We start from the raw sequence: 17,349 nt of genomic DNA, 5'->3' as shown, positions 1-17,349 counted from the left end.
TATATTTCCCTAATCTTCTCTCTAGTTTTGAAAATGTCCCCTAATGGAGTCTCATGGTAATACTTGAAGATCATAGGTACAAGGACAGCTGGAATTACAATTTTAATCTTTTGATCATGTCTCAAAGGGCAACACAGAACCCCTTTCCTCAGAACATAAGGGACAATATGTTCCCCAGAAGAAAGGGTTTTCATAATAGGAGCCAGCATTGAATCTTCATGTTGATATTTTGCTATATCAAGAAACAACATAGGGGCATCAGTCAAAATGGCACTAACACTAGGAGGTATAGAAAAAGAAAGAGAAGTCCTCTGAGTCAATGGAATCAACCTCACCAGAAAACATATGGCTTAACCCATCTGCGACCACATTCTCTAATCCCCGAATGTGTCGCACGTCAAATTGAAACGCTGAAATTCTAATAGCCCAATGGGCTATTCACCCTATATGATGGTGCCTAGCCAAAACCCAGTTCAGAGCCTGATTGTTAGTCTCTAATTCGAACTTACAGTGACATGTTCAATATACAGGCAGAATTTTTCCAAGGCAAACAGGACAGCCAGTCCTTCTAACTCGTATAAGGAGTATTTGGCTTCTTGAGCTGATAAGATCCTAGATGCATAGGTAATTGGCCACCTTCTGAGTTCAGATTTCAGAAGAAGGACTGCAGCACCGCAGATGATGAGGCGTCTGTCTGAACTATGAATTTCTTAGAGAAATCAGGCATTGCTAAAGTGGGGCGTTACAGAGAGCTCACTTCAAGTTTTCGAACGCAGCTTGCTGCGACAGCCCCCATTCAAACTTGACACCTTTCCTATGGAGGAGGTTTAGGGGCACCACCCTATTAGCAAAGTTGGGAATAAATTTCCTGAAAAAATTCACCATGCTGATGAATCTAGCAATCCCTTTAACATCTTTAGGAGGCTTAAAGTCACGAATTGCCTGCGTTCTGGAATGATCGAGTGAAACTCCGTCAGGTGACATAATATGCCCTAAGAAGGCGATAGATGACTTAACAAAAGATACCTCAGATAACTTAATTGTCAATCCAGACTTTCGAAGGCAATTTAGGACTTCCTCTAGATGAGCTAAGTGTTCTTCATAGGTTTCTGAGGAAATAACATCATCTAGATAATGGTACAGATATTCAAACTTGATGTCGTAGAAGACCCTATCTGGCAATCTAGTAAGAACAGCCACACCCATGGATAGCCCCAAAGGCACACGGTTCTATTCGTACAGGTTCCAGTCGGTAGCGAAAGCAGTCAGATGTTTCGACTTTTCTGCCAGAGGTATCTGGTTATATGCTTGGTTAAGATCTAAGATTGTGAAGAACTTAGCCGTGCAAAACCAAGAAAAAAAATGAATTAAAATCAGGAAGGGGCACTGTTTGCAACACAACCTTATGGTTTAATGCCCTGTAATCAATAACTGGCCTGAAGCCGCCTTGAGGTTTTGGTACAAGAAAGATGGGCGATGAATATGCTGACTTTGAAGGCTGAATAATACCATCCTACAACATCTGATCAATAATTTCCTTGAGGGCCTTCATTTTAGGTGGAGATAGCCTATATGGAGGAAATCTTACAGCGACCGAATCCATCACCTTGATCTTATATTCGATTAAATCAGTGACATCAAGAGTTTCCAAAAATACCTTGGAAAATGACTGCCATAACTTGCAAATACTATTAGCCGGATCCTCAGGTAGATGTCTAAGGTCTAACGACATCTCACTCTGGGTAGGTGAAATCACAGACGATGATGCAGAGTTAGATTTTAAAAGGGGAATATGGAAATTACTCTCAAATTTGAATTTGAAGATTTACTTTGAAGATCAAGCATGAGACCAGAATTTGACATGAAATCTGCCCCTAATATCACAGGATATGACAAATGTTTGGCGATAAACAACTTAAGCTACCAAGTAAATTTAGAAACGCAAATTTTAGTGCGAATAAATCCTAGGATTTATGAAGGGGAAGAATTCACCAAAACACATTTAACAGAAGAAAAACTATAATCTGGAAATTTACAACAAACTTTCAGTTTGGAATACCAGTCTTCAGAAATGAGTCTAACAGTGCCATGACTGGTTCATTATTTATTTCAATTTTGAGGAAGGGCACAAATCTAGGAGTCTCGAAGGTGATTTTGAGACATTCTCTTGGACCTTCAAAAGATGTATTAGAGGGTCTTCCCTCCTCAGAGAATTCAATGCCCGAACTGACCTGGGCTGAGCCTCAAGAAGCTGATAGTGGTGACTTAGCCAGGCACACTAGTCACTTTCTATCACCTAGATTAGCAGGGGCAGCACCAGAAGTAAAACAAGAGGGTGTGCTGTTAGATGAAGTGCAGTTTTTAGCCAGGTGTGCGGATGACCCGCACTTAAAACATCCTTGGGACGGGGAGAGAAGGTTCGGCGAGGTGGTGGCCGAGAACTATTAGACAATGGTGGAAGATCCCTAGCAACTCAAAGAGTGTTGGCATATCTAACTCCCTCTGCGGACACTGGCATAGTCTCAAGTTCTGAAAATGTTTGTGGCTGAAAGGCAAAACACAAATACGACCGGTAAGATGGAGAAATCCCTTCGACAATGGTCTGTACAATTTAACCTTCAGAGTAGTGGAGGGCAAACACTCTTGTAGAATTTTTGATGCCCTGGATGAAATCTGCTAGATTCTCATCTAGCCTTTGGACTCGGAAGTAGCACTTTTGCACTAATGTTGACATGGCTCTTGCAGGGATGAAATTAGCTAAGAGATGAGCATGGAAGATTTCTTTAGAACTTCTATCCACTATGGCCTTTACGATTTTGTCAGAGAGGACCTCAACAGAGTAAGGGTAAATCATTTGTAAAATTTGGGAATGTGAGAGAGCAAACACTAATGCATGATCCTGAAATTCCACAAGAAACCTTAGAAAAGCAATTACATCATTAGTAGAGTTGACTGAGAATTTCAAAATACCCTTAAGCAACATGGCTAAGGGGTGAGGCAAACTACTGAAACCAGGTGGTATTACCGGTGCGGGCGCCAGAGGTTGAGGAGATTCAAAAGCTGTGTTACTGATGAAGAAGGGTGGAAGTTGTGGTGGATGACTAATAACTTGTTAAGATGGTGCAGAAGCTTGTTGTGGGTCAACAAATTCCCTACTCTCAGAAGACTTATTAGGGTCCTCTTCATTTTGTACATTTAAAGGGGTAAGATAGTCACTCTTTGCACTAGCGGCTCTGGACAACAATTGATTAATATTATTTGACAAATCAGAAATATGTTCCACCAGAGTGTTGGCCATACTAGATTGATCCTCATTCAGTTTCAGAGACAATAGGTCCCTAGCTTTATTATAGAAATGGAATAAGCTAGCTTGAACACACTTAAGCTGATTTCCTTTAAAAGGCTGAGAACAGAGGCAAGTTCAGTAATACTGGCAGTGATGGTGGATAGAGCATCACCAATTTCTCTCTCCCCATATACCGGGATACTGACAGGGGAACTCTAAAGAATCTTTAAGTCTAGCTGCGTCTATTGCAACCATGCCACCAGACCTGACCTTTTTTAATAGAGAATTCATAAATTTGTTCTTCCTTGCGCAGATACCACGGAGCAAGGAATTCTCTAGGACCAGACATAATGAAAGAAAATTTGACAAAATTTGGAAAAGTCCAGAAACAGAAATATTTTTAGTGTTCAATTTCAAATTCTATGAAAAGCCATCAAAAGGGCCTTTGTCCAGACCCATTCAACCACACTCTGCTACCACTTCTTACGGGGAAGGTGTACCTCCGGAATAATAATAATAATAGTACTAATAATAATAATAATAATAATAATAATAATAATAATGATGGCTCTGAGCAAATGGGAGTGAAATGCATTGTTGCATGTTATCTGCAGCTACAACATATTGGATTCAGGAAGAGAATCCAACTTAGCCTGTTTCACTCCAACTCCGGCACGTAACCTACAAGAGGTGTCCCTGTTAAGCCGAGCAACCCAGTGTAAGGTTGGGTAACCAATCCCAGCGGGAAATTGGGTCGGTGAGCCGATCAGTGCTGGGGGCTCCAAGGCTCACAACCTTGGCAGTACATTGGTCGGTATGAAATATCACTGGCCCCCATCTACAGTTTTTCAACTGTGAAAAGCATGGAGGAAAATTCAGCAGAAGCAACTACCCCAGGTGTTAACCATCCACTGTCGTCTCGCATGACGTATGCAGGCCTTCAGATTCTGGGGAGCCTGCAATGACATGCTTGGAGGTACCGGAGACTCCTATAAACAACATCAGACACAAACGACGCAACTTTTTTGCAGCGTTCTGGAAGTCGGTAAATAGAAACAATTGATTGACACCCTGCAACATCATCAATAATGATCACAGCAATTCAAGAAACAAGATTCGTAGATGAAGAAGCCTTTGAATCCCAAGGGTATAAGATCTTCAAGGGTAAAGTCAGGATTTGTGGTCAATAAGGAGATTTTACAGTCTGTCACCAACTTCACATCCCCCAACAGTTGAATCTCGAATCTTTCTTTTCAAAGCACAAATAAAATCTACACTATGCTGAACATCCATGCAACAATTAATGAAGCTAACAGGATGGACCCACAAGGAACAGAAATCTTGTGGGAAGAGCTTGAAGATATCCTGTCCAAGATTCCCGAAGAACACACCATCATCCTTCTTGGAGACTTCAACGCTCAGCTCTGAAAAGAAAAGAAGTACAAGATTATTGTTGGAGACTACCCAGCCCACAGGAGGACAAACCACAATGGAGAGCTAGTAGAGCTGTGCAACCCATTCAACCTAGTTATGATGTCAACTGCTTTTAAATGCCTTCCTAAGAAACAGAAAACATGGACATCCCCAAATCCTCATCTTGGTGAATTCCAAATTGACCATGTTCCTATTTCACAACTTAATATTTTTTTTATTTTCCACCTTGTCAATACATTAGTTGCTTAAGGCAACTTTTTGGTTAAAAGTGGTACATGTTTTGTATATTATTAACATCTTCAGCCACATAACACTGTTTACATGAAAAATTCACTGACTACTGCTCCAATGTAGTCAGTGCCTACTGTCGGATTTTTTATTATGGACACTCGAGTTTAGCCTTTAATTACAAACGAACCAATAGGCCTATTGCAATGCGAGTTATACCAATATTTTCCTTGTTTAATCCTACATTAGCTTATATAAGACACATTGTTTTCGACGTTCATTAAGTATTTTTTATTTGTGGTTGTAATAAATATTGCCCGGGTTTTTGGCTTCTTCTCTAGGAAGCGCTCACTTAGGAATATATACAAGGAAAACTACTTGTCTGATGGTAATGAAATTTTTATATGTTATAACCACATGTATTTGTAGTGTAATACTCAAGTTAAATGTTTTTTCAACCATCCCGAAAAAAGTTCTTATCATTTTTCTAAAGCAACTCTTTCTCAGCCCAGGATAAACGTACAACAGCAAACTTGGGCTTGTTTTGAAGCACTCAGTCATGGTTATCAGAAACTACAACAACTGTAACCGTACAGTTTGGTACCGAATTTATGAAGAGTAATATTGAAAGGAGGTTTTGTGTATGCCGGACCGTGCGATTAACAGCAGGCCGGGTGGTGAAAACGGGCGCAGTGTTGCCGCGTTCAGTAGTAATCATGCGCGCAACGAACACAGTACACTCGCCCCGGGCAGTTGTGCAATGGAATGCCCGTGACCTTGGTTTATCCGCAAGCTACTTTCAGTTGTCCTATGTTCTGCATGTTGGCCACGTCACTTCAAGATGCCTCCGAGACCGCCGTTATCAGAGGGTGAACTTGCAATGATTTTGGGTGTCATTTGTTTCTTTCAATGTGAGGGGGAAAAACTAGAGGACAAGAGGTTCCCTGTCTACAAGAAGGTGGCAGAGTGTCTTGGATTATCGCTGTCGTCAGTGAAGGGAGTAGGAGCCGCTTCAAAGGAGAATGATGGAAATACGTCATCCAGGTCAAGAAAGAAGCAGTGTGTGAGACAGGGGCGTCCGAAAATCCATCTCGATGATTTTACTTTGGGCATAATACGAAGAAATATGCACGAGTTTTATATGAATAAGATATTTCCCACAATTAAAAGCTTCCGTATGAAACTGTTAGAAAATTTGCCGGATTTTCCTGATATGTCAATTTCTACGCTTTTGAAAGTAGTTCGAAGCTTGGGATTCCGATTCAAAAAACTAAACAGGAAACCAGTGACCCCCGAACTCTGGAAACAATGCATTAAAAACGCTAAGAAAATTGAAGTCAACTACTGGGGAAAAAAGGACTGACTGAAAACGTCTCTTATTTCGAGCCAGTCATAATCAACATGAATGACAGCAGCACCGATTCATCGGGACACAGTGATTTTTTAGACGAAGAAAATTGGTAGAATTAAATATTGTAAATAACTTATATGTAAATAATAATGCAAATAACTCTTGTAAAAATTGTACAGTGTGATATTTCTAAATTAGGAAGTCAACCACTTTTAAACCTGCCTTTGATGGTCCAAAGCCCTTATGAGAAAATGTGATGGGAAGTAGAATTTATAAGAGGAAATAAAATAATTAAAGGTTGAAAGTATACGAAAAGCTGTGTTCGTTGCGCGCATGATTCCTACTGAATGCGGCAACACTGCGCCCGTTTTCACCACCCGGCCTGCTGTTAATCGCACGGTCCGGCATACACAAAACCTCCTTTCAATATTACTCTTCATAAATTCGGTACCAAACTGTACGGTTACAGTTTTTGTAGTTTCTGATAACCATGACTGAGTGCTTCAAAACAAGCCCAAGTTTGCTGTTGTACGTTTATCCTGGGCTGAGAAAGAGTTGCTTTAGAAAAATGATAAGAACTTTTTTTCGGGATGGTTGAAAAAACATTTAACTTGAGTATTACACTACAAATACATGTGGTTATAACATATAAAAATTTCATTACCATCAGACAAGTAGTTTTCCTTGTATATATTCCTAAGTGAGCGCTTCCTAGAGAAGAAGCCAAAAACCCGGGCAATATTTATTACAACCACAAATAAAAAATACTTAATGAACGTCGAAAACAATGTGTCTTATATAAGCTAATGTAGGATTAAACAAGGAAAATATTGGTATAACTCGCATTGCAATAGGCCTATTGGTTCGTTTGTAATTAAAGGCTAAACTCGAGTGTCCATAATAAAAAATCCGACAGTAGCATCCTGTACTCTGGAGGACCTGATTAGTGCTACACCAAATGCAATCAATGTTGCTAACTTCTGGGCAGCAAAAGTGTAAACTAACTGTCAATTCAATGTTACATTGTATTATGTACATATTATGCATTATTATTACCAATTAACTTCAATCATTGTAAGTGGTTCTGACATGAATAATAATAATTTGACACAGATAAACCAAAATTTCAAAAAGAACAACACTCGCGACTTCTACAAATCCTTCAAGCAAAATCTCAGTAAATACACACCACCCAGTCTTCACTTTAGGAATTCTGATAGGAAAGTTGCTTACAGTGACAAAGACAAATGTAAGATCCTGGCAAAATACTTTGAGTCCCTCCTCAACTGTGAGGCTCCAGCATCAAAATTTTCCTTTCAAGAAAATATGCCCGATAATCCAGACTCATGTCCACCAACCAGAGAAGAAATCAGGCAGATCACTTAAGAACAATAAAGAGACTCAATAGTTGCTGAGCTTTGGAAGTATGCAGGTGATTAAGCAGTTGACAAGCTTACGGATATCATCTGCGAAATTTGGGAAACAGAGAAACTGCCAAGTGACTGGACATCGGCCCTGATTCACCCCCTGCACAAGTAAGGTGACAAAGTTGACGTAAACAACTATTGTGGCATATCACTCCTCTCAATAACATACAAGATTCTCGCGAAAGCACTTGAAATGAGAGCTGAAGCACAGCTAGATCAGCAACTGGGAGAATACCAAGGAGGGATTAGGTGAGGGTGATCTTGTGTTGAGCAAATCCTGAATCTAAAATCAATTCTATCGTACATGAAACTGAGAAGTAAGAAATTCGTAGTGACCTTCGTTGACTTCAAAAAGGCTTACGACTCACTGGATTGAAGTACCCTGATCCAGGTTCTAAAAGAATTGGGTTTACATAATAAGACAAGAACAATCATTCAGAAAACCCTGTTGGACATGACCTCCAAAGTGAAATTCAAGGGAGAGATTTCTGAGTTCTTCGAAATACGGACAGGGGTAAGGCAGGGAAATGGGCTCTCTCCTCTGCTATTTAACTATGTTCTTGAGAAAATTATTCACGAATGGCGCAAAGAATTGTGTAAGGAACCTGTAAAGAATGGACTCAGACTAGGTTGTAAGAACAAGGACCTGACAATCGATAATAATAATAATAATAATAATAATAATAATAATAATAATAATAATAATAATAATAATAATAATGTGAATAGATTCACATAAACTACCATTGTGGGAAAAGGCACATCGGAAACTATCCCACTGATAAAATCCATGGCAAGAGAGAGTCTGGTCTATGCAGGGCACTGAATTCTGGGGACCTGCATTATCATGCTGGGATCAATCAGAGGATCCTTCACCCTGCAATAAGAAACATTTGTTCAGAACAATGAATGTGAATACCCTCCTAAGAGTTGGTAAACAGACAGAGCTCATCAAGGAACTAGAGAAATATCAGATTGAGCTACTCGCGGTAAGGAAACAATATTTCCCTTGAATTAAGTATTTACAGTGGGTAACTACAGGATAATAAAGGGACAACCAGCAATTGAGGAAAATAAAACATATAATAAAAGATCACCATCAATCCATAATTCAATTATAGATAACGTCATTAATTTTAGATCACCATTCCCAAGGCCCGAAGAGTGGAAATAAATCACGCCTAACAAGAAAAATCCAGACAAGGTTGAGGAATTCTGGTCTCTGATGGAGAAAGAGTTGTTGGAAATGCCCAATCATTTGGTTAAAAATACTAATTCATGATTTCAATGCACAGGTCAGGAAGGAAAGAATATACATGGAAATGGTAGCTACCCTGGGCATATGAGAACCAACTGAAAAGGAGAAAGGCTTATCGAAGTAAGTGAAGCATTCAATCTCAAGTTGATGTCCACTCCATTCAAGGGAGAAAAAAAAGTTAATGATAAGGCGTTCATCAAATTCCATGCCATATCAAGCCCATTGGAAATCTTGAGTGTTAAAATACAAATAGGAGCTAATATACACTACGTGGCCAAAAGTCACGGGTAGGGGTGTCTCATTAGAAAATGTGCCATGTATGACCCCTGAGCATTGCGGTTAGCTGTGCCATAGCTGAGCAGTCTGTCACAGACACCAGTGTCATGAAGATTGCACTTCGCAAGTTAACCGACTTTGAATGTGGGATGATCATCGGCACACGGGTCATAGCATTGTGGAGATTACAAGCGAATTTGGGTTTCCGAGGTCAACAGTGTCGAGGGTGGATCTCCAATATCGCAGAGAGAATGTTACCACCCGCGTAAACCGCTGCACGGGAAGACCACAGGTGCTTAACAAACGGACATCACGTTGCTCCGCGGAACCATACTGGGCGCTTGATGGGCCACTGTGAGTCACATCACCGCCCAGTTGAATGCTGATAGTCAGGAACCTATTTCTAGCAGGACTGTAAGGAGGCAACTGCACTGCATAGGCTTCGCTAGTCGATGACCAACTCGTGTCCCTTTGCCGACACCTCGACACAGAACTTAACGATGTGCATGGACCCACGAACATTGGCAGTGGCGGCATGTGGTATGGTCCGATAAATCCCAGTTCCAGTTGTATCGAGCTGATGGGTGTGTGAAAATTTGGCATATGCCCCATGAAGCTGTGGATCCTGCATTTCAACAAGGTTGTGTCAGGCGGGAGGTGGCTTAATTCTGGTCTGGGTGGCTTTCTCATGGTCACAATTAGGCTCCATTGTCTGGCTGCAGGGAGTGCTGACAGGTGCAAGTTATGTGGACATTCTTTCAGACCATCTGCATCCCTTTCTGGGCCTAGAGCGCCCTGATGGAAATGCTATGGTTTCAACAGGACAATGCATCATGTCACTGCTCTGTGGTGGCACACAGGTGGTTGGAGGAGCACTCCAGTGAAGTTACAACCATGGATTGGCCATCCAAATATTTCGATCTTAATCCAATGTAGCATTTATGGGATACTGTCGATTCTGGCGTATGCTCCATAAACCCCGCACCAACTCCACAAGATCAATTGTGGGTAACAGATCCCTCCAGGACAATTCCAACACCTTGTAGAGCCGATGCCTTGCCATATTGCTGCCATTTTGAGGGCTCGTGGAGGAGCAACTCGTTATTAACATCACAATCAGTGTCTTCTCATGACTTTAGGCCACTCAGTGTAGATTCTGACCACTACCCAATTAGAATCAAGATGAAGTTAATTCCAAAGTCCATTAGGAAACCTCCACAAATTGACAAACTGAAGATAAATCAGGAGATTGTTGAGAAGTACCGACAAGAGCTTGAGGTCTTGGAGTCTTCGAATTGGGACAAAATGGCCAGAAAGATTCAAGAAGCAGCTGAAAAGACTATAATGCTTGTCTAAAAGAAGAAACACCCATGGTGGAATGACGATTGTGAATGATGATGATAATAATAATAATAATAATAATAATAATAATAATAATAATAATAATAATAATAATAATAATAATAGTGGAGCCTCCGTGGCTCAGACGGCAGCGCGTCGGCCTCTCACCGCTGGATACCGTGGTTCAAATCTCGGTCACTCCATGTGAGATTTGTGCTGGACAAAGCAGAGGCGGGACAGGTTTTTCTCCGGGTACTCCGGTTTTCCCTGTCATCTTTCATTCCAGCAACACTCTCCATTCTCATTTCATAGCATCTATCGGTCATTACTAAATCACTTTGGGAGTGGCGACTCCATCGTACAAATAGCCTATATCTGTTTCATTCATTCCATTCCTGACCCGGTCAATGACTGGAAGACAGGTTGTAGGTTTTCTTTTTCAATAATAATAATAATAATAATAATAATAATAATAATAATAATAATAATAATAATAATAATAATAATAATAATAATCGTATGGCCTCAGCTACCGTGCGCAGACATTTCAATTTGAGGCCATCTGGCTGTCTGCTCGTCAATTTCGACGTTCCGTTTTACTCTAGGCCCGCTAGATGGCAGACCGAGTAAACCGAAACTCTCTTAGGGCGTCTATAGCTGAGATTTACTGAATTTTGTCGGGTAAACGCCAAATGTGTCACCAGAGATCTTTTACAAGCCGACAACGTACAACAAGGAGTCTCGAATGGACTTTTTTCTGCCCTTCAAAAATCCGACTTACTTTTTGGAGAATTCCAGTTTAAATTAAGGGCTTTGCTTTCACTGACTAATGAAGAAATTAAAAGTATCATTAAGGAACTAAATAAGCAACAAAGCTCTGGGGAAGGACTCAATTACTGCAGAGCTATTCAAATATGCTGGTGAAAATATAGTGAATAAAGCAGTGGAACTCTTTGACCGTATTTGGGAGACAGAAGGAATCCCGAGCGATAGGAAGAATGCACTCATTCACCCATTGCACAAAAAAAGGGGAATGAGCCAACGTCAGCAACCACAGAGGTATCTCCCTTCTTCCTATAGCATACAAAATCCTCTCAGAATCCTTAAAACGCAAACATGAAATTCATCTAGACAAACAGATAGGTGAATATGAGGCAGGGTTCTAGAAAAGACATTTGTGTGCAAAGCAAATATATATCCTAAAATCATTAATCAAAGTACGATCAATGAGAGACCAGAAGAGGACAGTCTTAACCTTTGTAAATTTCAAGAAGGCATATGATACCATTGATCCTGGAGTGCTCATGGATATTCTTTGGGAGTAGGGAGATGATTAAAAATCCTCACTACAGTTTTTCCCAAGTTAAATGCATGGGCAAACTCTCTAATCCATGTGAAATAAAAAACAGGCCTAAAGCAAGGAAATAGCTTTTGCACACTCCTTTTTAAATGCATTATTGAAGAGGTCATCAGAGAATGGAGATTGAGAATGACTGCAAATGAAACTCAGAATGGGATAAAGATAGGTTGTGGGTGTTGAACTGTCTAGCCCTTGCAGATGACATTATTCTGATAACACACAATCCTAACACAGCCAAGAAGCAAGTGGAAGAACTACAAAATGTTGTGGCCAAAACAGGAATACGAATCTCATTATCATCATCATCATTTCTTTGCTCCAGCAAGCTGGGTGCGGTTGTGTACGAGCCTCCTCCAGTTTGTTCTATCCATCCACAGATGCTGCTCATATATGCGACACCAGTTCGCATCTCTAATGTCAAGGTCCTTCATTATCTGTTTTTCCCAAACATCACGAGGTCTTCCTCTTGGTCTCTTCCCAGGAACATTGTGGTCAAAGTATGTTTGAGGAGTCCTGTGAGGGTTCATTCTTTTCATGTGACCATACCATTGCAATCTCTTCACTTCTAGAGTCTCCAGCAAGCTTCTTTCCAATCCAAGCTGTTGTCAGATATCCAAATTCCTTATTTTATCCATTTTTGTTTTTTGTAGACAAGAACAGAGAAACTTTATTTCTGTTGCCTGAAGACGACTCTTTGTTGGTCCAGTAAGTGTTGCTACTTCCAGGGCATACGTCAGTATAGGTACTAAATATATTTTGGACAAGCTGATCTTGGAAACTAATGGAAATGTTTCATCCCAAAGTATTTGTCGTACAGTGTGATAGAATTTGGAAGCTTTCTGTATTCTGTACAAACTAGACTAGATCTCTGGCATAAACTTTTACAACCTTTAGTCTCAAAATCAGCAAAACGAAGACAGTTGGCTTGGTGATGAGTAGAAACTCTCCAACTGTTCATCTAAGAATTGGAGATGAGGAGATGGATATTGTAGACAACTTCCACTATTTAGGTAGTGTTCTGTCATCAGACAATACCATACATCAAGAGATTAGTAACAGAATACAGAAATATGAATCTCCTTTGAAAAAATAGCATTCATAGACTTAGACAAAGCAGATGACATGGACAGAATTGTATCTCAATTTCCGGGACATCTGTCAAGTTCATAAATTTAAATACCTGGGGAAGGAAGCATTAAAGAGAGGGTGAGGAGGATAGAGATGGCCTTCAGAGTATGACATGACACCTACAAGTCCCAGTCCATCTCCATTAAAGCTGAATTAAGATAATGGTAAGAACAGAGTGCCTTTGTGGTGCAGAAACACTGATAAGGGTGGCAGACTCATACCTTGGAAAAAAATAAAGAAAATTCCTTAGAAAAGTCTTAGGTCCAAAAAAGTCGCAAAATGACAAACGTACTTTCCGGCTGAGGTCAAATCAGGAACTCTATAAACCATTTAAAAAATTACAATGTTGAGGAAAAGGAGACTGACCTTTTATGGATGAATCAAGAAAGGTTGGCCAACAGAATAATACTCTTTCTACAAGAAAAGTGGAAAAGACATCGAGTGTGGCTTACATAAGTGCACAAGGGTCTAGCAGAAGTGGGTGTCTAGGTGGAAGGGATACAGGACAGATTAACATTTAGGAAAAGGTTTACCAGGTTGAGTAGCTCAGATATCAGAGCGCTGGCCTTCTGAGCCCAACTTGGCTGGTTTGATTCTTGTTCAGTTTGATGGAATTTGAAGGTGCTCAAATATGTTGACCTCGTGCCAGTAGATTTACTGCCATGTAAAAGAACATCTGCGGGAAAAAATTCCAGCACCTCAGCATGTCTAGTTAGTGGGACGTAAAATAAATACCATTATTATTAGGAAAAAAAAAAGGGTCACGGAAGTGAGGGATGCACCCAAAAAGATACTGGCCGTCACAGAACATCTTGGTGAAAAGGATCTTTGGCAAGAGTGCAAAGCAAAGGACATTATTCTGAGTGACAGAAGGGCAGGTAGATTGTGTAAACATGGCCCAGAGATAGCCGTATCAATGAATGAATGAACGAATGAATAATTCCAAATTCCCACGCCCACCCACAATTTAGGAAACAGTGTTCTAGATTGACCACACATTTTCAATACATGAATATCATAACTTGTTAAGCATGATTATTTTACTAAATTGGCAGAGCTTCTGAAAATATTATTTTTAGAACGATCCAAAAAGACAATGTTATTGCTTTCACATCCCATGAATTACGGTAGGTACTTTTAAAGTTCCTGGAGATGCTGAGGAGTTGGAATTTTGTTCCTTTTACATGCCAGTAAATCTATCAACATGAAGTAGCACATTGCGCAGGTTCAAACGCGCCAAGTTGGTGTCATAAAATTAGCGCTCTTTTCTTGCAAGTTGCTTTACGACACAGATAGGTCTACATGTTATAATTCTCATGTTAGGTCCGTATTGAAATGTACGTAAATACAAAGTATGTTACAAGTGTTTATTTATATATCCACCTATTCAATACAAAGAGATCTTTTTAGAAATTAAATATTAATATAAAATGTTAAGGGACATGTTTCGCCCATATTAAGGGCATCATCAGCCTCAAATTCAAACCTGTATGGTGAAAAATCAGGATCCTGATTGCTCTTACAAGCCATAAAAAGAGGATATCATTATAGGTGTCAGTCTAAACATGCAAAATATTAGAATGTCCTTGGCTAAAATTGTAGTATCAAGCTGCATGTCATAAGTTCACATGAATATACTTTCCGGAGCGTTGAAAAACTTGTTGGGGTAGGGCAGTAAACAGCTCAGTCTTCATAATGAAACAGAAATGTGCCTCCTTGAAGATGATAAGAAAAAGCAAAGCTGATACACTGTTACAGATGTCAATATCGTATGTTGTGATAAGACAACAGATCTCTTAAATGGCTGTTCAGCTGCCTATAGTCTATTTAACTGGCTGAAGGAGTGAAAGTCGAATGTGTTATGATAAGATAACAGTCTTCCTTACGTAATTGTGGGAGCAAGGAAAAAGCATTCGGTTGTCTATAGATGTATTTATCTTATTTGAAGGACGAAAGTCGAAGGTTTATCGACGTTGATAGAGTTCTTTGGTGTGAAGTCTGTAACAAGAGGAGAGTGAATGCTTAGGAAGGTATTTTTGAAGAGAATGTGGGTTTAAAGAAAGGTAAAACATGGAAAATGTATAAAAACACTTACCCTTTTGTCTGTGAAGATGTAAATCAGTTATGGAAAGGTTAGTTGAAGAAAAATAACGTTATGTGTAGGTTCATTTATTTCTTTGACTGTTAATGCAGTTGCTATGGTAGCGTTGAATGACTGACACTTGTACTTCTGGTATTGTATCGATGTGAGATTGGCGGAGGAGGGTGTGGTTGAGGGGAGGGGGTAGGCGGAGCGTTAAATTTATGTGTTGTTGGTTGCGAGAGATTTACATGGTCGGACAGGGAGGGAGTCGTGTTGGGTTGCGGGAGAATTGTGGGGGCGGGCATGAAGGGAGTCAAGTTAGTTAAAGTTGTGGAGGTTCTAGAAGATGTTAACTTAAGATTTTTAAGAATGTAGTTATGTTTTGAATTTAGAGTTTGCAATAATTTGGGTAAACTTTCGTATAATGGATTCTTGACTTCAATTAAATCATTGAGGTTTAGATTTTTGTTGTAGTGTTGGTCCAAAAATATATAGATGGTTTCAAGTTCATTCATCAACTTTCCTTTGTCTACTCTTTTAATAATTGTGAGATCTCTTTCTATTGTTGTGAAGTGATGTCCTGTTTCTTTCATATGGGAGCTCATTGCTGAAAATTTATTGTGCTTAATGGCATTATAGTGTTCTAAGTACCTAGTTTGAAAACTCCGGCCTGTTTGACCAATATAAGAGGCGTTGCATTGCGTGCATGTGAGCCTGTATATGCCTGATCCTGAGTAAATGTTTTTACTTGAATTGACTGTGTTGTGATTAAAAAATAATTTTTGGTTAGTGTTTGTTGTTCTAAAAGCTATACTGGTATTTTTCTTTTTTATTGGGTTCAAGATCTGGTGAACGTTTGGATTGTTGTAGGTGAAGGTAACGAATTTAGATTTTTTGGGTTTGTCAGGGATGAGGTTTGTTGTTAATTTGAATTTGACCTTATTTATTAAACGGTTAATCATTTCAGGTTTATATCCATTGATTTTTGCTAAATCCTTTATATAATTTAGTTCTGTTTGAAGGTTCTTGGGTGTGAGAGGGATTTTTAAAGCTCTGTAAATTAAACTGTGAAATGTGGCCAATTTATGGGAGTTAGGATGTAAAGAAGTATTTTTGATTGTTAATGGGGTGTGAGTAGGTTTTCTGTAAATTTTAAAATCGAAGTTGCCATTAATATGAGTTACTGTGAGATCTAGGAAATTTAAGGATCCACTGACTTCATCTTCCTTGGTGAATTTAATATTTTGGTCTAGGTTGTTTAAATAATTTAAAATATCGGTACTGTTATTGAGATCTTTATTGATTATTACGAATGTGTCGTCTACATACCTAAGCCATAAGCTAAGGCCTTTTATTTTATTTATTATTTTATGATGTTCTAAAGAATCTAAATAGATGTCAGCTAAGATGCCTGATAAGGGATCACCCATAGCTAGGCCATCTTGGTGGTAAATTTTACCATTAAAGGTGAAATAGTTGTTTTTTAGCACAAAATTTAGGATTTTTATGAATTCTTCTAACTCAAGCTTGCTGAGGTTGCTGTGTTTTGCGAGGTTGTCTTTGATAATATTTACAGTTTCCTTTCCTGATGTTTAAGGTCGGGCCGTCAACATGTCTCTCAGTTTAGTAGAGGAAAATACGGCAATGACCAGTATTGTCTATAGTGTATTTGATGAGATGTACCTAGGGTTGTCAGCTCTCAAAATTTTAATAATAATAATAATAATAATAATAATAATAATAATAATAATAATAATAATAATAATAATAATAATAATAATAATAATAATAATAATGTTATTGGCTTTACGTCTCACTAACGTCTTCAACGGTTTTTGGAGACGCCGAGGTGCCGGAATTTAATCCCGCAGCTCATTATTTTTGCTAGTGGCTTTACGTCGCACCGACACAGATAGGTCTTATGGTGACGATGGGATAGGAAAGGCCTAGGAGTTGGAAGGAAGCGGCCGTGGCCTTAATCAGATAATACGCGACACTGAGCGAGATATCGAGGGACAGCTATTGGAGCTCACTCTAGCGGATAGACCTGAACAGTACTGATTCTCTCATAAGAGCACGTGTATTTTTGTGTGAAGTTTTTGGTGTTATTTATGCGTTTTCAGTGAGTTGACTAAACTAAATAGTAGCGTGTGTCATTCCTTGATATCTCCTCTCAA

The sequence above is a fragment of the Anabrus simplex genome, chromosome 3, assembly GCF_040414725.1.
Source record: "Anabrus simplex isolate iqAnaSimp1 chromosome 3, ASM4041472v1, whole genome shotgun sequence".
Classification (NCBI taxonomy): Eukaryota; Metazoa; Arthropoda; class Insecta; order Orthoptera; family Tettigoniidae; genus Anabrus; species Anabrus simplex.
The sequence above is the reverse complement of the archived record's forward strand: the minus strand, read 5'-3'. Positions refer to the sequence as shown.